At 30.6% G+C, this 26,494-nt stretch overlaps 1 protein-coding gene across 1 annotated transcript in view; it reads left to right on the top strand.

Moving 5' to 3' along the window:
• The window catches only part of LOC145243916 (uncharacterized), a 271,687-nt gene that overhangs the window by 55,684 nt on the left and 189,509 nt on the right, over nucleotides 1-26,494 (top strand). The gene's annotated exons all lie outside the window — the stretch shown is intronic.

The following is a 26,494-nucleotide window of genomic DNA, read 5'->3' as shown; positions in this document are numbered from 1 at the left end:
ACGATTCCCAAGTATCAATTTGTCCATTTTCACCTCTTAGAAACTCTTTGTTTCCGAATGAAAACTGATTAAAAAGTTTTCCACGTATCTAAATACCGAACTTCAAGTCTGTAGATTAAAAATTCATTGAGTATATAGTCTATAATTAAGCTAACCCGACGACTTTTGATAGATTTGAATGAAAGGAATTTTTTTTTAGTTATGAATTTTAAATCATGTAACAGCACACGGCACTTAATCTAACTATTCTGTAGTACAGACGCCGGAGCAAGTCGTAGAGAACTGTCAACAAAACAAACTGATAGCGTGTGAAACAAGATGCAGGACACAACATTCTGAAGAAGAGAATGTGTGGTGAGCTCGGAACCTACCGTTACCAATTGGAGGAACTAACCCTTAACACTAATCTTATTTATTTATTTATTTATTTGCGGACTTTTATCCTCATCTTTATAGGTATTATTTCACGATGTTTTGGCCAACTATTCTTCTGGCCTTCACCACGTTGTTAACTGCAACGGGATAGGAATGCTGAATCTTCAACTGTATCCTAAGCAATTACTGCCTTCCATAGTTGTCGTCTTACCACGTTTTGGCCATCTAAACCTCTGGCCGTCTTTGGGTAGAATTAAAACTACTATCTTCAGAAAATGCTCACCTGGAACTGTAGAGATTCAACGTCTCTATTCACAGGCCTCGAAGGAAGATCATGGTTGGATTTTTTGGTTTTATAAATCCAAGTTTTTTTTTTGTTTTTTTTTCTTTTTTGTTATTAAAAATTTGTTGTCGGGTCCGTGCCAAATAAATAAAATATTCAAATTACTCCTCTCAAAAAGAATTCTAATAATTAAATAATATCAACCTTATTTCTTTTCCATTTTTTTTTTTATTTTTTTTTTTTGTAATTCGCATCCAACGAATGTTGCTATTTTCTGTTTCCTAACGTTTTTAAGATTTGCTCAGCGACGCTCGGTATATTCCGAAAGTTTACGTCGGGTGCCAGGCAAACCCAAGCGGACATTTACCAAAATCCGATTCGTAACTGTTATGTGGACGTTGATCTTCATCCCCAACTGTTATGTTTGCAGGTTGAACCAAATAACGTATAAGGCAATACAAATGAAAACTCAACAAACAAAGGTAGATCAATAAGAAGTGTATTAGAAAAAGTATATTTACAGTATATTTACATAATGGTTGTCAGGTAAGAGAGTCTTGGCTGGAGAACATATCTGCTCTCGGCTCGGCCTTCAGTGGCTTCTGGTTAACACACACTCAGACTAACCGAGTCTTGCTATTTATGTGTAATATTATCCACATATGTAAATGAGTGGGTGCCACCACAACAGCAACATACATTAGTATCTATTTATTCATATATGACATGATCGTGTTGACATTATTGTTTCAATTTAATTGTCTTTAGAAAATCTATTTGAAAAATTAATTTCGTTTCTTTACGTTCTAATATATTTCAGTTATCTATTAATGTAACCCATAATTGTCTCTAGTGACCCCGGACAAAATCAAAGTCAAATTTCAATGGGGGATTTTAGATTCTGTGAAATTAAACTCATATTGAAAATTGTTTAAATGTTCAGTGCTTATTTAGAATAAGTTATGTTTTAAAATACTAAATTATAGAACAATCTTTATGATATATGTATCGGTCACGGAATGAAGTTGTCATATTCCAAAAATTTTGTAAATTGTTAAAGTATTTTTTATATATAGAAAATAACTTTTTAGGAAATTGCAGCCATTACAAGACTGATTTTAATGCCGATACTTCGAAATGAGTTTCGCAGTTATTTATTAAATACGGCGGATACAAACACAACATTCTCGCTTTGTCATAAAATTTGATTTTCTTAGTTTTAAAAAATACTTGATCAATTTGCGTGAGTTTTGGAATATGACATTTTCGTTCCGTGACAGGTACGTACATCATAAAGATTTTTTTTTAAAGTTTTCTGTGTTTTTTGTTTTGGAAATAGTTTCTTACCGTTAACATATCGATTTATACAACGCCCAAATACGTTATCACATTTTTTTCCTTAAATATGTTAAGGTTGTTAAATGCATAGAAAAGTTCAATCGAAAGGAAGGTTCCTGTAATGATAGATGGCGACCCAAATTTATGAAGTCAGTTGTTTACTCTGGGAAGTCAGCTTTTATCTCCTGTTGATTTTTATCTGATCCAATTTCTTCAGTATTTAAGGCAAAACGTGTGCAATAATGATTCTTAATTTACACTATAAAAACGTCAAACGACATGGGATATGTAATCGTCGTCGTCGTCGTCGTCGTCGTCGTCGTCGTCGTCGTCGTCGTCATCTGTTTGACATCTGTTTGACATGCTGGCATATGCTGGACAGATTTTACAAATCGACAGACAAACTAAACTATCTCTGGCCGAGTCTTTATTTATCCCTCTTTCTCTTTCTTTTTCAATTTCCCCATGTTTCCCCATGTTAACTAGACCCTAACCCTAACCTCTTCTACATCCTTTTTTCTTACTCTTTTTCATCCCAAACAACGTATGTTGTCATTTGGACGTAAGGAGATTCTATTTGGGATAATATCTAACAGGGGATTGTGAGGAGTTAAGTAGCGAGATGTCTGTTCATATTACATTTAAACTTTTACATGTCAGTGCAGTCAAACAAGCAGGAGATTCCAAGGTCTAGCAGTTCAAAGGATTTCCGGCACGAAGGGACTTCAACAGTAAAGAGGTGGGATTTTGCTGCGTATCGAATTGTTTGGGAATACGTATGACAAGGAGGCACACGTGCTACATCTACTGACCAATAAAACTTATTCATTCTTTCAACTCTGGTATATCGTCAAAGTTTCCTGTTCTGCACACAAATCCCTATACTGTATAGATTTAATTTTCCTATGACGTCATAAAACTAAACCTGTCTGTAAAACTCACCGTACACATCCATCATATTTTCATATCTTTTCTCTCTATGCAAGATTTAACTTCTATACATCATCATACTGCATACACATGTTAACGAAATACCAAGACTTTATGTACGACATGAAATGAATCTTAGGAAGCTCCCCATCATTCCAGTAATTGGACTTATGAAAAATAATTTGAAAACCTACCTGGCAAATATATACCCGCTGAACCAAGTACAAGAGAGATTTAAACAATTGCATTTAAAAGGACGGTTAGAATCTTAAAAAAGATCTCTCGGTTGGAATATATGAGGTAGTGGGTGAATGTCTTGCATTCGGTAGGATGCTCCATCCCCAACTTAAACAAAATGATAACAAGATTAAAAATTAAAAATTAAACTCGTTGTTTTGGTCGATAGTGGCAATGCTGTGTTGGTTAGTAATGTCAGAAATGCCTTAAACTCTCTCCATCCACTTGTAATCACACTTGCAGGATATTACGTTTCTGTGTTTTTGAGATGAGGATTAATAATTTGTATTATTTAGATTCTTCAGACGACTGTTCTCGTGTACTCCCAGAGCTTCTTCAGATGTATCACACGGAACTCGTGAATCTGCGCCGAATTTCAAACAGAATCCTTTATTTAATGCACGGGAGTAGCATGCTCTCGTTCCATCAGTCATAACTGGGTAGAAGTCCTAAGTAATCTGCAATTTATTCTGAGGATTGAACCTTCAACCTCCAGAAGTGTAAATTTTACAACTGAATTTTACCGAGTACTCTATCTACTATATCACGGGTCCTTGTGCACGTACACCTGTTTAATTCTATGCACTAATTGTATTATCAAGGTAACAGAATTTCTTGACAGCTTCAATAGCTTTATGCATCCACACATATAAGATAGGTATATCAGGAGAAAAAAACACTTAATAAAAAATTGCTCATTTAAATTTTCATCTAGCAATTTATTTATTTTTTTTATGAATATAACAAATAATTAGTTTATCATATATCTTCACTTGAATGTGCGAATAAAAATGTCACAATATATTATGTATTTAACGATGCCAAAAAAAATCACACATAAAAATTCCAGCAAAAATATCTCAAAAGATGCTGCATTTACGAAATGGCAATAAAAATGTCGCCAAACAAGTTTCCTCTGAAAAAGCAAAAAAGGGGGGTTGCAAAACATATTGTATCTGAAAATTCCGATAAAAAATATTGTGAAACAAGTTGAAACATAATCTAACAAAAATTTTGCCAAATATGTCACGCTGGAAAATACTAATAAATTGTAACAAAATATGTAGCCTGTTTAAATGCCAAAAAACGTCACAAAACATTTTGTATTTGAAAATGCCCCCAAATATGTTACAAAAAAGTCACACCAAAAATGTCACCAAATATGTTGCACCTGAAAATGCCAAAAGATGTTTCATTTGAAAATATCAATGAACCTGTCACACATAAAGCGAATTTTTGTATCTAAAAATTGCAATACAAATGTTGCAAACAAATTGTAACAAAGAAATTCCAAAGAATGTGGCAAAACGTGTCGTTCCTGAAAATACAGTGTTTCAAAATATGTTACACCTGAAAATATGAATAAAAATGTCGGCAAGCATGTCACAACTGTAAATGTCAATAAAAATGTCGGAAATGCAAAACATGTTGCATCTGTAAATACCAATAAAAGTGGTATAAAGCATGTTGCAAAACATGAAAAGACTAATAAAAATGTTGCAAAACATGAAAAGACTAATAAAAATGTTGCAAAACAGAAAAAGACTAAAAAAAATGTTGCAAAACATGAAAAGACTAATAAAAATGTTGCAAAACAGGAAAAGACTAAAAAAAATGTTGTAAAACATGAAAAGACTCATAAACATGTTGAAAAACATGAAAAGACTAATAAAAATGTTGCAAAATATGAAAAGACTAATAAAAATGTTGCAAAACATGAAAAGACTAATAAAAATGTTGTAAAACATGAAAAGACTAATAAAAATGTTGCAAAACATGAAAAGACTCATAAAAATGTTGCAAAACATGAAAAGACTCATAAAAATGTTGCAAAACATGAAAAGACTAAATAAAATTTTTAAAAACATGAAAACACTAATAAAAATTTTGCAAAATATGAAAACACTAATAAAAATGTTGCAAAACATGAAAAGACTCATAAAAATGTTGGACAATATGAAAAGACAAATACAAATGTTGCAAAACATGAAAAGACTAATAAAAATGTTATAAAACATTAAAAGAGTAATAAAAATGTTGCAAAACATGAAAAGACTAATAAGAATGTTACAAAACATAAAAAAACTAATAAAAATGTTGCAAAACATCAAAAAACTAATAAAAATGTTGTAAAACATGAAAAGACTAATAAAAATGTAGCAAAACAGAAAAAGACTCATAAAAATATTGTAAAATATGAAAAGACTAATAAAAATGTTGCAAAACATTAAAGGACAAATAAAATGTTGCAAAACATCAAAACACAAATAAAAATGTTGCAAAACATGAAAAAACTAATAAAAATGTTGTAAAACATGAAAAGACTAATAAAAATGTTTCAAAACATAAAAGAATAATAAAAATGTTGCGAAACATGAAAAGACTCATAAAAATGTTGTAAAACATGAAAAGACTAAAAAAAATGTTGCAAAACAGAAAAAGACTCATAAAAATATTGTAAAATATGAAAAGACTCATAAAAATGTTGCAAAACATGAAAAGACTAATAAAAAAGTTGCAAAACATGAAAAGACTAATAAAAATGTCGCAAAACATAAAAAGACAAATAAAAATGTTTCAAAACATGAAAAGACTAATAAAAATGTTGCAAAATATAAAAAGACAAATACAAATGTTGCAAAACATGAAAAGACAAATACAAATTTTGCAAATCATAAAAAGACTAATAAAAATTTTGCAAAAAAATGAAAACACTAATAAAAATGTTGCAAAACTTAAAAAGACAAATACAAATGTTGCAAAACATAAAAAGACAAATAAAAAGTTTGTAAAACATGAAAAGACTCATAAACATGTTGAAAAACATAAAAAGACTAATAAAAATGTTGTAAAACATGGAAAGACAAATAAAAAAGTTGTAAAACATGAAAAGATAAATAAACATGTTCAAAAACATGAAAAAGCTAATAAAAATGTTGTAAAACATGGAAAGACAAATAAAAATGTTGCAAAACATAAAAAGACAAATACAAATGTTGTAAAACATGAAAAGACTAATAAAAATTTTGTAAAACATGGAAAGACAAATGAAAAAGTTGTAAAACATAACAAGACTAAAAAAATGTTGTAAAACATGGAAAGACAAATAAAAAAGTTGTAAAACATGAAAAGATAAATAAACATGTTGAAAAACATGAAACGGCTAATAAAAATGTTGTAAAACATGGAAAGACAAATAAAAATGTTGCAAAACATAAAAAGACAAATACCAATGTTGTAAAACATTAAAAGACTAATAAAAATTTTGTAAAACATGGAAAGACAAATAAAAAAGTTGTAAAACATGAAAAGACTAATAAACATTTTGCAAAACATGAAAAGACTCATGAAAATCTTGCAAAACATGAAAAGACAAATAAGAATGTTGCAAAATATGAAAAGACTAATAAAAATGCTTCAAAACATAAAAGACAAATAAAAATGTTGCAAAACATGAAAAGACTAAAAAAATGTTGCAAAACATCAAAAGAAAAAGAAAAATGTTGCAAAACATGAAAAGACTAATACAAAATGTTGCAAAACATAAAAAGACAAATACAAATGTTGCAAAACATAAAAAGAATAATAAAAATTTTGTAAAACATGAAAAGACTAATAAAAATGCTGCAAAACATGAAACCCTTATAAAAATGTTGCAAAATATGAAAAGACTAATAAAAATGTTGGAAAATATGAAAAGACTAATTAAAATGTTGGAAAATATGAAAAGACTAATAAAAATGTTGCAAAACATACTGTAACTTGACATTCCAGTAAAAATATTGCAAAACATCTTATACTGAAGATACTAATAAAAATATTGTAAAACATCTTATACTGAAGATACTAATAAAAATATTGCAAAACATCTTATACTGAAGATACTAATAAAAATATTGCAAAACATCTTATACTGAAGATACTAATAAAAATATTGCAAAACATCTTATACTGAAGATACTAATAAAAATATTGCAAAACATCTTATACTGAAGATACTAATAAAAATATTGCAAAACATCTTATGCTGAAGATACTAATAAAAATATTGCAAAAAATGTTATACTGAAGATACTTATAAAAATATTGCAAAACATTTTATACTGAGGATACTAATAAAAATATTGCAAAACATCTTATACTGAAGATACTAATAAAAATATTGCAAAACATCTTATACTGAAGATACTTATAAAAATATTGCAAAACATTTTATACTGAAGATACTAATAAAAATATTGCAAAACATCTTATACTGAAGATACTAATAAAAATATTGCAAAACATCTTATGCTGAAGATACTAATAAAGATATTGCAAAACATCTTATACTGAAGATACTTATAAAAATATTGCAAAACATCTTATACTGAAGATACTAATAAAAATATTGCAAAACATCTTATACTGAAGATACTAATAACAATATTCCAAAACATCTTATACTGAGGATACTAATAAAAATATTGCAAAATATCTTATGCTGAAGATACTAATAAAAATATTGCAAAACATCTTATACTGAAGATACTTATAAAAATATTGCAAAACATTTTATACTGAAGATACTAATAAAAATATTGCAAAACATTTTATACTGAAGATACTAATAAAAATATTGCAAAACATCTTATACTGAAGATACTAATAAAAATATTGCAAAACATCTTATACTGAAGATACTAATAACAATATTGCAAAACATCTTATGCTGAAGATACTAATAAAAATATTGCAAAACATCTTACACTGAAGATACTAATAAAAATATTGCAAAACATCTTATACTGAAGATACTTATAAAAATATTGCAAAACATCTTATACTGAAGATACTAATAACAATATTGCAAAACATCTTATACTGAAGATACTAATAAAAATATTGCAAAACATCTTATACTGAAGATACTAATAAAAATATTGCAAAACATCTTATGCTGAAGATACTAATAAAAATATTGCAAAACATCTTATACTGAAGATACTAATAAAAATATTGCAAAACATCTTATACTGAAGATACTAATAAAAATATTGCAAAACATCTTATACTGAAGATACTAATAAAAATATTGCAAAATATCTTATACTGAAGATACTAATAAAAATATTGCAAAACATCTTATACTGAAGATACTAATAAAAATATTGCAAAACATCTTATACTGAAGATACTAATAAAAATATTGCAAAACATCTTATACTGAAGATACTAATAAAAATATTGCAAAACATCTTATACTGAAGATACTAATAAAAATATTGCAAAACATCTTATGCTGAAGATACTAATAAAAATATTGCAAAACATCTTACACTGAAGATACTTATAAAAATATTGCAAAACATTTTATACTGAGGATACTAATAAAAATATTGCAAAACATTTTATACTGAAGATACTAATAAAAATATTGCAAAACATCTTATACTGAAGATACTTATAAAAATATTGCAAAACATTTTATACTGAAGATACTAATAAAAATATTGCAAAACATCTTATACTGAAGATACTAATAAAAATATTGCAAAACATCTTATGCTGAAGATACCAATAAAAATATTGCAAAACATCTTATACTGAAGATACTTATAAAAATATTGCAAAACATTTTATACTGAAGATACTAATACAAATATTACAAAACATTTTATACTGAAGATACTAATAAAAATATTGCAAAACATCTTATACTGAAGATACTTATAAAAATATTGCAAAACATCTGATACTGAAGATACTAATAAAAATATTGCAAAACATCTTATGCTGAAGATACTAATAAAAATATTGCAAAACATCTTATACTGAAGATACTTATAGAAATATTGCAAAACATTTTATACTGAAGATACTTATAAAAATATTGCAAAACATCTTATGCTGAAGATACTAATAAAAATATTGCAAAACATCTTATACTGAAGATACTAATAAAAATATTCCAAAACATCTTATACTGAAGATACTAATAAAAATATTGCAAAACATCTTATGCTGAAGATACTAATAAAAATATTGCAAAACATCTTATACTGAAGATACTTATAAAAATATTGCAAAACATTTTATACTGAAGATACTAATAAAAATATTGCAAAACATTTTATACTGAAGATACTAATAAAAATATTGCAAAACATCTTATACTGAAGATACTAATAAAAATATTGCAAAACATCTGATACTGAAGATACTAATAAAAATATTGCAAAACATCTTATGCTGAAGATACTAATAAAAATATTGCAAAACATCTTACACTGAAGATACTATTAAAAATATTGCAAAACATCTTATACTGAAGATACTTATAAAAATATTGCAAAACATCTTATACTGAAGATACTAATAAAAATATTGCAAAACATCTTATACTGAAGATACTAATAAAAATATTGCAAAACATCTTATACTGAAGATACTAATAAAAATATTGCAAAACATCTTATGCTGAAAATACTAATAAAAATATTGCAAAACATCTTATACTGAAGATACTAATAAAAATATTGCTAAACATCTTATACTGAAGATACTAATAAAAATATTGCAGAACATCTTATACTGAAGATACTAATAAAAATATTGCAAAACATCTTATACTGAAGATACTAATAAAAATATTCCAAAACATCTTATACTGAAGATACTAATAAAAATATTGCAAAATATCTTATACTGAAGATACTAATAAAAATATTGCAAAACATCTTACACTGAAGATACTAATAAAAATATTGCAAAACATCTCATACTGAAGATACTAATAAAAATATTGCAAAACATGTTATACTGAAGATACTAATAAAAATATTGCAAAACATCTTATACTGAAGATACTAATAAAAATATTGCAAAACATCTAATGCTGAAGATACTAATAAAAATATTGCAAAACATCTCATACTGAAGATACTAATAAAAATATTGCAAAACATCTTATACTGAAGATACTAATAAAAATATTGCAAAACATCTTATACTGAAGATACTTATAAAAATATTGCAAAACATTTTATACTGAAGATACTAATACAAATATTACAAAACATTTTATACTGAAGATACTAATAAAAATATTGCAAAACATCTTATACTGAAGATACTAATAAAAATATTGCAAAACATCTGATACTGAAGATACTAATAAAAATATTGCAAAACATCTTATGCTGAAGATACTAATAAAAATATTGCAAAACATCTTATACTGAAGATACTAATAAAAATATTGCAAAACATTTTATACTGAAGATACTTATAAAAATATTGCAAAACATCTTATGCTGAAGATACTAATAAAAATATTGCAAAACATCTTATACTGAAGATACTAATAAAAATATTCCAAAACATCTTATACTGAAGATACTAATAAAAATATTGCAAAACATCTTATGCTGAAGATACTAATAAAAATATTGCAAAACATCTTATACTGAAGATACTTATAAAAATATTGCAAAACATTTTATACTGAAGATACTAATAAAAATATTGCAAAACATTTTATACTGAAGATACTAATAAAAATATTGCAAAACATCTTATACTGAAGATACTAATAAAAATATTGCAAAACATCTTATACTGAAGATACTAATAAAAATATTGCAAAACATCTGATGCTGAAGATACTAATAAAAATATTGCAAAACATCTTACACTGAAGATACTATTAAAAATATTGCAAAACATCTTATACTGAAGATACTTATAAAAATATTGCAAAACATCTTATACTGAAGATACTAATAAAAATATTGCAAAACATTTTATACTGAAGATACTAATAAAAATATTGCAAAACATCTTATACTGAAGATACTAATAAAAATATTGCAAAACATCTTATGCTGAAGATACTAATAAAAATATTGCAAAACATCTTATACTGAAGATACTAATAAAAATATTGCTAAACATCTTATACTGAAGATACTAATAAAAATATTGCAGAACATCTTATACTGAAGATACTAATAAAAATATTGCAAAACATCTTATACTGAAGATACTAATAAAAATATTCCAAAACATCTTATACTGAAGATACTAATAAAAATATTGCAAAATATCTTATACTGAAGATACTAATAAAAATATTGAAAAACATCTCACACTGAAGATACTAATAAAAATATTGCAAAACATCTCATACTGAAGATACTAATAAAAATATTGCAAAACATGTTATACTGAAGATACTAATAAAAATATTGCAAAACATCTTATACTGAAGATACTAATAAAAATATTGCAAAACATCTAATGCTGAAGATACTAATAAAAATATTGCAAAACATCTCATACTGAAGATACTAATAAAAATATTGCAAAACATCTTATACTGAAGATACTAATAAAAATATTGCTAAACATCTTATACTGAAGATACTAATAAAAATATTGCAAAACATCTTATACTGAAGATACTAATAAAAATATTGCAAAACATCTTATACTGAAGATACTAATAAAAATATTGCAAAACATCTCATACTGAAGATACTAATAAAAATATTGCAAAACATCTTATACTGAAGATACTAATAAAAATATTGCAAAACATCTTATACTGAAGATACTAATAAAAATATTGCAAAACATCTTATACTGAAGATACTAATAAAAATATTGCAAAACATCTTATACTGAAGATACTAATAAAAATATTGCAAAACATCTTATACTGAAGATACTAATAAAAATATTGCAAAACATCTTATACTGAAGATACTAATAAAAATATTGCAAAACATCTTATACTGAAGATACTAATAAAAATATTGCAAAACATCTCATACTGAAGATACTAATAAAAATATTGCAAAACACTTTATACTGAAGATACTAATAAAAATATTGCAAAACATCTTATACTGAAGATATTAATAAAAATATTGCAAAACATCTTATACTGAAGATACTAATAAAAATATTGCAAAACATCTTATACTGAAGATACTAATAAAAATATTGCAAAACATCTTATACTGAAGATACTAATAAAAATATTGCAAAACATGTTATACTGAAGATACTAATAAAAATATTGCAAAACATCTTATACTGAAGATACTAATAAAAATATTTAAAAACATCTTATACTGAAGATACTAATAAAAATATTGAAAAACATGTTACACATAAATGTGCAAATAAAACTGTTGCTAAATATATTGTGGACACATAAAAATGCTTATAAAAATATTGCAAAACATCTTGGTCACACATAAAATTACCAATGAAGATGTTTCGAATATGCTGCATCTATAAATACCAACGAAAATGTTGCAAAACATTTTACATCTGGTAATTCAAATAAAAATGTCACAAAACATGTCACACCATAAAATATCAAAATAATATTACAAAAACACGTTACACCTGAAAATGCAAATAAAACAAGCATCAAACATGTTGCACCTGATATGCATAAAAAAAAATCTTATAATCATTAGAATGTAATAATATAAAAGTTATTAAAATTAGTTTAATAACAACACGTTTTCTTTAGATTCTTCATAAGATTTCATTCATTGCCATACATTTGCATGTGTACCTATGATCTGATATACTAGTAGTAACAGTCCGGTGCTGAGGCATGGACTCTTGCAAATGTGTTGGAGAAGAGACTGGATGGCTGTTACACATAGATGCGCAGGATGGTTCTCAGTGCATCATGAAGGGGCCACGCAACAAACCAACAACTTTAGGGTGACCTACCACAAGTATCACTGAAAGTACAGCAGAGAAGGATGAGAGTAGCTGGTCACTGCATGAGACACAGCGAAAAGGAAGCCAGCAACTCATCATTGTGAATTTTGGAACGCAGCTACTAGTTCTCTGGAAACCAACAGATGGACATCCAAACAGTGGTAGAAGAAGAATGACCTACATTGACAACCTGCTACAGGATACAGGATTGGAAAATGTTTGGGACCTGCAAACTTTCATGTGAGATCGAGAGAATTGGAGAATTTGTGTAGATCCGGTGGTGAAGCGTCCTGAAAGACGACAGAGATGAGACAAAATGATTGACTAAAAGGAAAGATGAATAAAAGAAATACATGTTGGGAAACAGAAAAGTTGCTGTGATCATTATTTTTAAAGATAGAAATAAATATTTGATTTTGCTTACACAACAATTACACATACATTGATGTTATATATTAGGACCCTATGCCATTAGGTAGAGATTATATTAACTAGTATGCGCTACACACATATATTGATATTTAAACAGTCCCTATAGTACAATTGAGCCAGATTTCATTTGAATATTTCCATAAACGAAAGGGCGGAGGCTAAAATTTGAGACGATGGTGTTAAAATCATTTGCAAAAACTAATAAGGGTGAAGTAGATTATTATAATTGCAGACTCAAGATTTCGGAGAGTGTTACTCAATAAAAATCCTTAATCAGCTAAAATGATTTGAAACGGGACACGTGATAGTTTTTTGGGTTTTTTTAGTTGGTGTCCATACCAAAAATATATACTGTTTTTTTTTTCTGTAATGCAGTGGCATAGCTAGACAGTGTAGTAAGGGCTGATCCACCCCAGGGAGCAATTTGTGTAAGGGGTACTTTTCTCTGCTTTATATCAATGATACTTTATATAAACATAAACTATTCTCGGGTATTTTTTGTTTTGTTCCGGTTGGTGACGTTATAGCCACAGCGACATACATACTTACTCGTGCACAAATATCTTCCTCTTTTTCTTTTCTCAGATTTTTTTTAAAAGAAAGTATAAACGAAAATAGACCCTGGGTGGGCTTGCAGCACAAAGCTTACCGCTAACATGCTGATCGAGTCCCTTACAGAAACTGACCTACCCAGGCAGCTCAGATTTGTTAATTTTCGGGTATAAATTATGAACTTACAACTATCCTTCCACATCAAACGCTGTTGAGAATAAATAATATTATATATATATATATATATATATATATATATATATATATATATATATATATATATATATATATATATATTACAATAAGTTTACCAAGGTAATCAAAATGGTAAACTTAAAATATATTATAAATATTAAAGAGTTAATATTTACAAGTAAAATAAACTCACCCAAATGTAAAAGCTCAATAAAACCGAAAAGGAAATAGAGCTTATAATATGAACAAATGATTAATAAAACATGTTAAAAGACATCTTGAAAAAGAGTTAAAAACATATTTAATTTTAAAAAAGGAAACACAAGAAAAGTGGACTATCCACTTTTCTTGTGTTTCCTTTTTTAAAATTAAATATGTTTTTAACTCCTTTTCAAGATGTCTTTTAACATGTTTTATTAATCATTTGTTCATATATATATATATATATATATAAACCTCTACTCCTAACCTTATATTCCACTATTTATTCTTGTTTTTAAGTTTCCATAATCTTCAATATTCAAGTTATAAAGTAAAACACTATGGCTGCACGTCACAAACTCAAACCCCACAATATTATTGTAAAGCCTCTTAATGACAAACCAATGCCACCTTCGTATTATTTTGATTATTCGGACTAATGTTCTCATTTTGAGTGCTATTCTCACAACATTTCGGTTGATGTAACCTCCGATCTTTTTCAGATATATTTTGTCGAACTCTGGAATTTTTCTGTCAAACTCTGGAATTTTTTTGTCAAACTCAGAAATCTGCTCAGAATTTTACACAAAACCCTTTATTTAATCCACGAGCATAGCATGCTCTCATTCTATCAATCATAACTGGGTAGGAATCCTAAGTACTTCGCAATTGTATTTTGAGTGTCACCCGCACTCAAGATTGAACCTTCAACCTCTAAAAGAGTGTAACTTACAACTGAATTTCACCAAGTATTTGAGCCACAATGTTACGGGTCCTTACAAAAAAAGGAGAGAACAGCAGAATAATCCAAATAATCCAAATAATCAATCCTCATCTAAAACATTCAGAAACAAAATACCATCATGAAAATTATTATTTATAAAAACTTGTGTTTGATCTTGATATAGGATTTTTTAATTGCTTCACTAGACAGGCAGATACAGATATCACATTTATATTAAAGATATATATATATATCTTATGTTGCAATATTTTTGAATTTCTCTCTATTTATGCAGTTAAGGCTAACAGCTAATTATAAAATCTTAGAATAGCTCATTATAAACAAGAGTGAATATCATCGCAGGTATTAATACTATTGAACTCGTAGCTACAATGAGAAAGAGAGAAAGAGAGAAAGAGAGAGAGTGGTGGAAGATATAGCAGACAAAAAGAAACTAATTTTGTTAGATTTAGTCTTTTTTATATTAATAGAAATTTATTAGCTGTGCAAACTCATTTTTTTATATCAGTCTGAAGAATTCTTGTCATCATTCTGACAACCTAGAGATTATTTTGTCTCCTTCTTTGTTCGAATGAGAAGGTATAATTTTATTTGAATCAAGCAGACCATTTTCCCAGGAATTACTTCTTAATTTGGGAGGGATTGTTTTATTGCATGTCACCTCAGGTGTCCTTACTCTCTCAGTTCTCTTTTTGTACTCTTCAGGAGTTAACTCTATGCAAAGCTCGTTTTCTACACATTAAACTGATCTTTGTCAAACATTGCTGCCGTGGGATATACAAATGACGTTTCTGCCGCCCTTGTTTTCATACAAACCAGAAAATCTTTGACACATTCTGATTCTTGGATTTGGTTTGCAAAAGGCTTGATTTTTTTGTCTGAATTATGTATAGTTTTGCTCGGTCCCAGAATCTCATTCCTCCAGGTCCTACTTTCTCCTTCAGAAGTGAGATTTGTTTATTAATGGTCATCTTTTTTCTTATTCACACAATCTATCTTAAAGTCAATGGATGACCCTATGGGTCATATATTTTTGTTACTATTTTATAAGTAAATTATGAGCATGTAATCGTTTTAAACAGTTTATATTGTTTCACATAACCAATGCAGTCATCTAATTGGTCCAAATTATCGTGTATTTTGTGTTGGCCAGAAATAAAACAGAATTTATTTTATCTTTTTTCTCAATCATATATAATTTCCATTCTTTTCCTAACAATTTTTGTTGTTGTTGAATACTTTGAAAAATGTTATGCCACAAGATCTCACCATTTCGTGAATAACTAGGAAATTACCGCCTGATTCAGAAAATCCTGTCAGTACATTACACACACACACATGCACACACTTAAGTACACACCTACACACTTAAATACAGACATACATACACTTACACACATGCACCTACACAAACACTTACACACACACTTAAACACACGCACACTTAAGCACACATACACTTAAAAACACAAACACACGCATACACTTAGACACATGCAACTTCACTCACATACGAAATTCTCTGTATGCAAGCACATGTTAAGCCGCATTCTCTGATCCACTCCCTGCACCTCCTCCTCCTCCAGACTGTGCTAACAGTCCACGTGGGGTGCTTTTTTCAAAAAAAAATTCTATATTTGACCTCTTGAAGGTTAAAATTCTTGGCACTTAACCAAAAATTGCAAAAACGAGGCAAAGTGAATATAATTCACTTTAGAAATCTCGTTCTTAAGAAGGAATTAGACTGAATTTCAGTCCTAGAGTGAAGGGTTCAAGTCCGATTGGTTTCCTTTGTTTATTTGACAACATACCAGCCCTTTTGAGGTTATTTATGCTAAAACATAATTGTAAACGTTTTATTGAGTGTTTTTTTTTAACATTTTGTTATCTCCTAACAAAATGTTTTTTTTTATTAAAAAAAACATTTTGTTATCTCCTAACAAAATATTTTTTATTTTAAACTCTTTTGTTGCCTCCTAACAAAAGTTTATTTTTATTAAAAAAAAACATTTTGTTACCTCCTAACATAGCACATTGCCATTTAGATGTGGGATTAGCGTCCAGATTTATAAGGGAGCAATCGAAGTGTACAGTTGCGCAGTAATATGTTTGTTCACATTACATTTAAAATTTTGCATGTTGGTACACTCGGGGAAACAAGGAACAGTTTTCTGGTATATAAGAACCTTTACAGTAAAGAGGAGAAGTTTTGCTGCTAGTCGGGTTGGTTGGGGTTGTTTAATTCGAAGGTCTACAAGTGCGGTAAGTTTGTTGGAGCATGTTCTATGGAAGTACTTGTAAAACAAGCATAGCGATGCACCATTGTGGCAATGGTGTAACTGATTGCATATGAGCACATGGAAAAATATCAGCAGGAGCTGTAGGATATCTGGCTTGCGAAGGTAGCAGCAGTAGCCGAGAAAAGCACATATGCAAATTTGGAATTGTGCACGGGCTTGTGTCATAAGAAAAAAGAAAAAAATACTTCATGTGGTTAGGTGAGAGAAGAAAAGTCCGTGCCAGGGAAGATGGATGTGCAAAGTCGAAGGTGAGAGATGGCTGGCTAATGCCAGAGTGAGGGGGAGCAGAAAGAAAAACGAAACCGGGGGAGGGAGACATGTTACTCTAAAGTGGCGGCAAGAGATTTTTTTAGCTAATGCCGAGATGGCAGGGTTTTTTTAATCTCATGGCAGACGAAATGAACAGTTAGAAAAAAAAAACAACAATCAGGCAGTTTTGAAAGTAATGGTAATAAAAGCCGAGTCGGACTTTAGGGGGGGGTATTCCTTTTTGACTGTACCAGATGGCGTGGGGGTCCAAGGGTGGTTTGAACTGTAACGAACACTGTTCGAGGTTAATGGTCACGTTAGAATGGGACAGGGGCTAGACCTTTGTATACAATGTAGGACCTAGAAGGTTAGAGACTCTTGTACAAGAGGAAAAGAGTAGTGGTTGGTGCACCAGCCAAGATGCAGCAATTATGGCATATCAATTATATTTTAATATAATTATTGGTCAAGCGCACAGCCAAAATACAAACAATTCATCTCTGTATTGATACAGTTATCATATAACAGGACGTGGACTTATGTATGGTAGATGTATGCAAATGACCTAGCCATGTGCAAAGTGACGCCACGGCAAGGAAAAAGAAAAAGATTATAAAAAGAAGAATGTGTCCGCAGACTGATGATTAGGATCACATTTAGGAGGACGGAGGTGGGCGTGTGGACCGAGAGCGACAGTTTTGAACAAGAGACAAAATATTATTGGGAAAATCACCGGAAATAAATGTCATTGTTTTAACAAGTTTTCCCTTGTCATTGTTTCTTGCGATAGTGTCTACAACATGTTGGGTCTACATATTAACATGTGTTTAAACACATATTAACATGTGTTTAAACACATGTTAACATGGGTTTAAACGTGTGAAACGTTGCAATCAATAAATGTCGATTTAAAAAAATTTTTTTTACATGGAGGTCACCACTTATCAAGGCCCAGAAGCCACTCGGAGATAAGGGGGTTATTGCATGTACAGTAATCAATGGGATAGTATCGTAGTAATCGTTAGTATTGGAGATTTCATAAACTAAAGGGGACAGTTCATCAGGAATTTGTTTACGTTGGACTTGAAGACATCCAAGTTGTAGTCAGGTGGGAAACAGGCAAACGGATGAGAGTTCCCCAGGCGTGCACTTCTAAGAAGAAGCTTTGTTCATGGAATCTACGTTTTGGTTTAGGCGCAGGTAAAGAGTGGGGAAAATTAATGATAGTAGTTTCAGCTAGACGGGTGTTTATTGTGGAAGAGGGGGGGACCAGAGATTGGAGCTCAGACGAGCACTTTCCATGGAAATAACGATAAAACAAAGACAGGCTCGCAACGTCTCCTTTGTGAGAGAGGTTGCAGGGAAAAGAAAAGGGCACCCCCCACTAAGCCATGAAGTCTATTTTTTACTCTGTCAAGGCAGGATAGGCTGTTTTTAGCAGCTCCTGCCCAGATGTGGCAGCAGTACTTGGCTTTTATACAGATAGAGAATTGCATCAGTAGTGAGATATCTTCTGGAGCGGTAGAAGGATCCCACCATTTTCCCAGTGACCTTAACAACAGACTCGATGTATGTGTTCCATTTCAGATCAGGAGTAAAGGTCAAACCCAGAAGCTTGTCAAAACATGTGTTTTTCTCGCCTAAACGTAACTTTGCCAAATACATGTTGAATTATTTCTTTCAATTTATTATTAATCGAATATTTATTGAAATCAAAAATAAAATTGGGGAAAAATTAAAACAATCTTTTAAATCCTTTTTTAAAAGATTTTAGAAAGATCATTATACTTTAAATTGATGTTTGTTCTAAACTCTCCAACCAGTAAACACAGGGTTAATACGGCTATTTGTAGATAATCAATTGAACACAAATTGCTATTTCACCCTTTATCGAGGAAACGGGTTCATACGTTTCATAACAGCATTGGTACATAAATTGCCACAATAAATCCACTGTGACTTGAAATATTCCGAAACTGTATCCGTTTGTACAATTAATCACCCGCCTTATACCTCACACAGACAGACATGTTTATTGTATTTTATTGATATTATTTTAATCTATATATTAATACGATAGCGTGTGTGTTGTTTTGTGTGTGAAGCTTACATCCCGGTCGTTTAATTGTTATGTTCTATTTCTTGTCATAAATAATTTTTTTTAATCATCTATATTTTTATAAATAATTTTATCAAGCATTCTTCATAAGTTTTGGTTTCGGTTTCGATTATGGCTGAAGGAACTCAAGTTATATATATATATATATATATATATATATATATATATATATATATATATATATTTAATATTTTTTTCATAAGTTTCTATTTCGGTTTCGATTCAAGCTAATGCCCCCAAGTCATATGGATATATATTTTTTATTTTTGAAATCGCAACTTTATAACATATAAAAATCGATAGAACATTAACTCTATAATAATAAAATACGAAATCTGCAAGAATTAAAATAACATATTTAAGCGTACTTTACGACGGGGCTTTACCGGGCGTTCGTGTAAGCTTAGATAAATACTTTTGCAGTTTTAACAAAAGAGCTACAATAATATCAGAGCATCTCCATTTACGCAGAACATATACAGAATGGCAACATCAATATATTATATATGAATGATTCCCCTGTGGAATCTCCACAGGTCCCGCTAGTTAGTATAAATGTGCATATGTTAGTAATAATCATGATAGTAGCGTGGAGCATATTTAACTTTTTGAATATGTCATTGTTTTATTGAACAATTAATTATTGATAGAGGTTGATAGATACAATATTTAAAAATATGTTTTATAAAGTTGAGAATTTATAAATGTTGATTCATATGCGATTTAAAAATAGTTAAAAGTGGGTTAATTCGTTTAAGTTGATGCATAAACCATTTAAAAATAGTTAAAAGTGGGTTAATTCGTTAAAGTTGATGCATAAACCATTTAAAAATAGTTAAAAGTGGGTTAATTCTTTAAAGTTGATGCATAAACGATTTAAAAATAGTTAAAAGTGGATTGATTCGTTAAAGTTGATGCATAAACCATTTAAAAATAGTTAAAAGTTGGTTAATTCTTTAAAGTGGATGCATATACGATTTAAAAATAGTTAAAAGTGGGTTAATTCTTTAAAGTTTATGCATATACGATTTAAAAATAGTTAAAAGTGGGTTAATTCTTCAAAGTGGATGCATATACGATTTAAAAATAGTTAAATGTGGGTTAATTCGTTAAAGTTGATACATAAACGATTTAAAAATAATTAAAAGTGGGTTAATTCGTTAAAGTTGATGCATATACCATTTAAAAATAGTTAAAAGTGGGTTAATTCGTTAAAGTTAATGCATTAAAATAGTTAAAAAGCGGGTTTATTCGTTAAAGTGGATGATTACATAATTTTAAATATTTTAAAAGTGGGTTAATTTATAAAAAATTATAGGTACTCAATTTAAAAATAGTTTTAAAAGTGGATTAATTACCCCATCAGTCTATTTTTGTACTTTACTAAAAATATTTGAACTTTTCATCAATCTACCGAGAGTCCGTTAAACTTCTTGTTTCATCAGTAAAAAGATTGGCTATAGTAAAGAAAAGGAAGCAGGAGAAGAACACTGAGAGAGGGGAAGAAAGAGAGAGGGAGAAGCAGAGGAGACGGGTTATGATTCTGAATTTTTTAGATGAGGATTGATTATTCATATAATTTGGATTCTTCGGACTATTGTTCTCATTTTGAAATGGCGATGCAGTGGATAAAGTACTTGGCGAAATTCAGTTGTAAAGTTTTCATTGTTGCAATCCATTGTATAGGGTCGCCCATAAGCCACTTTACAGTTTGAAAATCAAATAACTTTTTCTTAAATGACTGTATTTAATTAATTCTTTTTTATTACACAGTTTATAGTGTGGAAATTTGTTCTGACTTAATTACGAAAGATAATGTCTCTTATGTAGCCTCCAATTCTCGGCTTTGCAAAGTCGAGCTCTTTCTAAGCTATTCTTTATGACAGTTCTTAACATCGGAAGTTGTAGGGAAAGAATTTCCTGTGTATGTTTGCCTTAAATTCTTTTATGCTTGGAGGCTTATTTGCATACACTTTGTCTTTAAGATATCCCCAAAGCCAAAAGTCTAGTCCTGTCAAATTAGATGAACGTGGAGGCCATTCAAAATCGAAATTTCAAGAGATTTTTCGACCCTAAAACATCACAGTTAACAACTGCATTGCTGCTCTAGCTGCATGTGCAGTTGCTCCATTTTGTTTGCCACCAATACCCTGGCATGTTTACTAACTGAGGTTGAACAAATTCAATAGCATATCTTTTAAGAGGATATTGAACATTGAAATGGCGCATATAAGATCTGTGCATTGCAACAATTGACCGTCCATTTCCAAAATTAAATTCAATTATCCCCACTCATTGTTCTGTTGTAAACTTATCTATACAAACAATTTTCAAAGATTCTATTTTATAATTTTGAAATTATTGAATTTTTAAAATGTAAAGTGACTTATGGGCCACCCCGTATTTTCTCAGTGTTTCCCTGAATGTAATTTCACCCATTGTTTATTCGAAGTTTTTCGTGGTTGTTCCTAGTGCTCCTATGATCATTGGTGTTATCATAACTTTCTTCATCTTCTATATGCATTTTAGCTCTCTGGTCGGTTTTTTACATTTGCCTCATTTCTCCGTCTTCTGGATGTTCACCCTACGAGTGGCTGGAGCGGCAAAATTTTTGATCTGGCATGATTTTTCCTTCTTGTTAACTACTATGACATCCAGTCTTCTTGCTTAAATATATTTATCCGTTTGTACCTCCATGCTCCATAGGATTTTATAATTTCCACCGTGCCAGAAAATTACTTACGCCTGAAGTATCCTGTACCTCTATTAGGCCGCCATTCGCCCATGTATGGAGTATTGCTGTCACATTTGGGCTGGTGCATCTGCTGCTTGTCTCTCACTTCTTGACAGGGTTCAAAAGAGAGTTGCCAACCTGATAGGTCCTGAACTGTCATCTAAGCTTCAGCCTCTGTCCCATCGACGAAATGTTGCATCCCTCTGCCTGTTCTGCAAGTACTTTAATGGTGGCTGCTCTGACGAACTGCAAGCACGTACCTTCTTGATGTGACTACCCCCGACAAACCCGACAAACAACTAAGTCCCACCCCTTCTCAGTAGATATCCCTAGGTGTAAGAAAGCCTTTTACTCCAATAGTTTCTTCCTCAGAACTGCAAGTCTTTGGAACACCCTTCCGGGATTCTGCTTTCCCAACTGTACAGATATGCAGAAGTTCAAGTGTAATGTGAACAAACATCTTTCTACTCATCTCCCTTCATAATGCCCCTGCAAATTGTCCCCGATAGTAGCCCCCTACTTCAAAGTGGCACTTGCCTTGTTTGGGGTGAAGATTGAAAAAAAAAAAAATTAAAAAAGTACTGATACATGTTTATGTTTGTACTATTTGTCTGGGTGTTGAAGAGTCAACCCTTAGTGCAGGCGACACTCAAAATACAGTTGCCAGTAACTTAGGACTCCGACCCTATCATGGCTGATGGAAAAGGTTCTGTTCGAAATTCCGTACAAATTCCAGAGTGCGACAGAAAGATTTCCGAGTTCGACAAGACACACCTGAAGAAGGTCGTAGGTTACATCGACCGAAACGTTGTGAAAATTACACTCAAGATGAGAACAAAGAGAGAGGGGGTAAAGACAATACATAAAATATAACTTGCAGTATTTTGCTCATTTCAGATGACACTTTGAACTAGAATTTCAGTTGCTACACACTTTGACTACCCCCCTCTCCCACCCCGGAACACTTTTCTTGTAATATGAAAGGGAGAGGGTGTTTAAGTGGTAGAGAATGACTAGCGTCCATTTTCATTCAAAATGGCCTCTTGTCAGCGCTATCGTTTCATTAAATCAATGGGTCTGCTTTAATAGGCCAATTTAAAAGCAACCGAATAGGTGTAAGAAGCATTTTATGGCCGCCATGTTTTATGAGGCAAAGTTGGTATCAAGTTGCATTTGTCTGTCTGAGTACATGAACAGGAATGTCAACAAATCAAGATGGAGGATTTGATCCCGGGACGAATTTAAAACCGTTAAGTGAAAGAAGAAACTTTTGCAACAGTTCAAGAATAAATTTTATGCCTGCGTATTCTTGCTAACAATAATGATATATATATATATATATATATATATATATATATATATATATATATAAGAGTTTTTGCAGAAAGTCTGGGAAAATGAAATTGGAGAAAAATCTCTCGGATTTCTGGAAATTTCTGATTGTTGCTGGAGTCAAATGCTTTCTAATTTGACAATTATTTTATTTCTTGACGAATAAGTGATGGGGTAGTTTTGGGTGGTTGTTGCTTGACTTGTTTTTGTGTTTTCTAGCTTCCCTTACCATTTGAATATGGTTTGATCCAAGAGCTAAAAAAGACACATTTTTTTTTTCGGCCATCTGTGTTTTCACTGTTTTCTTAAGCTAATCCACCCACAATTTAGAGCGCTATTTTTTTTTATCAGTAACATACTTACAAAGCACATACAGTAACATACTTACTAAGCACATACATTCTTTGAATTATGAGGATGAGTTTCCTTACTGCTTTGATTACTTGGAAACTGGGTATAAAGTACCAGTCAAGAACCAGTTCTTGACAATCAGCCCAATAAGTGCAAAGCCAGGAACTGGCCCAATACCTGTCGAACTGAGGTATGCCACCTGGGTATTATCTAGGAGGTCCATCCTCCCAAGCCTTGCCACCTGGCTTTCGAGTGTGACAAGTTTACCGCTTGTTGCCTGAGACGCTCCTACTGAGGAATGTCGATGGGGATGCCCAGGTAATTTTTTGCTAGGCCAGACTGCCCCTCCTTTAAGGGTGCTGGCTGATTATTCCCACTTTCCGACCTTGTGTCACATCTTGCTGAGGTGGGCAGCAAGTAAATATCTACTTACTAAGCTTTGAGTGACATGTTCTTTGCTATTCCCCTTCCGGTACTTCTGTTGCAAGTATACTCAATACTTGGTCTTTACTATTGAGAAGGTGAACCAACATTGTCTAACCCAAAAGACAGCAACTGACCTTTCTTTTAAAATCTACCTGAATCAGAACGAGAGTAGATCACAAATGTCTAAATGAATTTCCATTGAATGACGTCATTGAATGACGAACATCAAGTGAAACTTTGAGCTGGCATGCTCGACTCCTTCACACTCTTGTGTAGAGGATAACCTTTTAGCAGCAATTTCTTCCCAATATGCGACTGAGGACCACTTGTGAATTTCATACTTCCATGGAATTTCCCCCGTTGGAGGAAGCCGATTAAACCCAAATAGGGTTAGTGCCGTATCTCACACACACACACACACACACACACACACACACACACACACACACACACACACACACACATCACAGATATCGTAGATTAATGATAAATAATAAATAGTGATAGGACGATTCCAATATTTTTTTCCCAATTCCGGTACAATTACTGATCAATCTCCAAATATTTAACTTTAAAGTTGTTATTTTTTCACAACACATGCTTAATATGCAGATATTTTCTCAAACGTAAAAATATACTAATGAGGGATGATGTATCGATTTTAGTTTTATTAGTGCTGTAGTGTAAATGTTGAAAGGAATAACGAGAAGACTCGGAAACAGTGAAATTAATAAATTATATTAACAGAAATACAGACAATTATGTTAGTTAAGTGGGAACTCCGTTCAACTGAAACACAAAATAATGTTAAATCTTTCTCCCTCTGAGTCTTGGATTCAGATCAACTGGAAAGCAAAACTGTTGTGGTGGCACACATTCATTTGCATATGTGGATAGTAATTACACATAAATAGGAAGACTCAGTTAATCTGAGTGTGTGTTCACCAGAAGCCACTGAAGGCCGCCGAGAGCAGATATGTTTCTCCAGCAAAGACTCTCTTATTTGACACCATTATGTAAATATCCTGTAAATATACCTTTTCCTAATACACTTCTTATTTGATCTACCTTTGTTTGTTGAGTCGTCATTTGTGTTGCTTTCTATGTTACTTGTTTCAACCTGCAAACTTAACAAAAACCTGCTTACCGGAAAAGACGTCAGGAATAGTCCATCATCAGAATCTATATAGGTGCCACTCCAACAATTATTAGTTTAAAACCAATAGATCAATTCATTTTTTTATAATTATTATAAGCAGTAGAATATTTTGCTTTAAACAAAATCAATCAAATACAAAAGCCAATTAAAATACTCGTTTGAAAAAATGCCACAGATTTTTCCGATTCCGATTAATCATCCCAATGCATTTTTGTATTATTTAATTTTCTGTTCATGTGCATATTTAGTGTATTACTTGTAAGTGTAAATGTATCCTATTATGTTTTTTTTTTTTTCGAAGTAAAGACTTTTGTTCATTTTTGTTCATTTTTTATCATTTATTTAAAGAGGGAATAAAAAGATAGAATTCTTAGATTAATGTTAAGTAATAAACTAATCTCCATTTTTGTATTATTTAATTTTCTATTCATGTGCATATTTAGTGTATTACTTGTAAGTGTAAATGAATCCTGTTATGTTTTTTTTTTAAGATTTCTGTTCATTAAGATAGGATTCTTAAATTACCGTTAATTAATGATCTAATCTCCCTTTTTGTATAATTCAAATCTCTTTATTTTTTATTTAGAAATGAGTTATTTAGAAACAGTTTCAATACCTTGATGCCATAAATCTTTCCCAAGCACACAATTCTCTCTACGTTCCTTTGTTGTCAGCTTGATCTGTAAAGTTGTTATAAATTAAAACAAATATGTGCGTGTAGTGTGTATGGGTTTAAACTTGGCCATAAATAAGCAAATGCAGCTCGTAATATCAAAAAAGCATTTGACAAGAGGACCAAGATGAGTG

The sequence above is a fragment of the Euprymna scolopes genome, chromosome 22, assembly GCF_053919585.1.
Source record: "Euprymna scolopes isolate OS-2025 chromosome 22, ASM5391958v1, whole genome shotgun sequence".
NCBI classification, from domain to species: domain Eukaryota; kingdom Metazoa; phylum Mollusca; class Cephalopoda; order Sepiida; family Sepiolidae; genus Euprymna; species Euprymna scolopes.
Note: the sequence above shows the minus strand (reverse complement) of the source record. Positions and strands in the feature narration are given on the sequence as shown.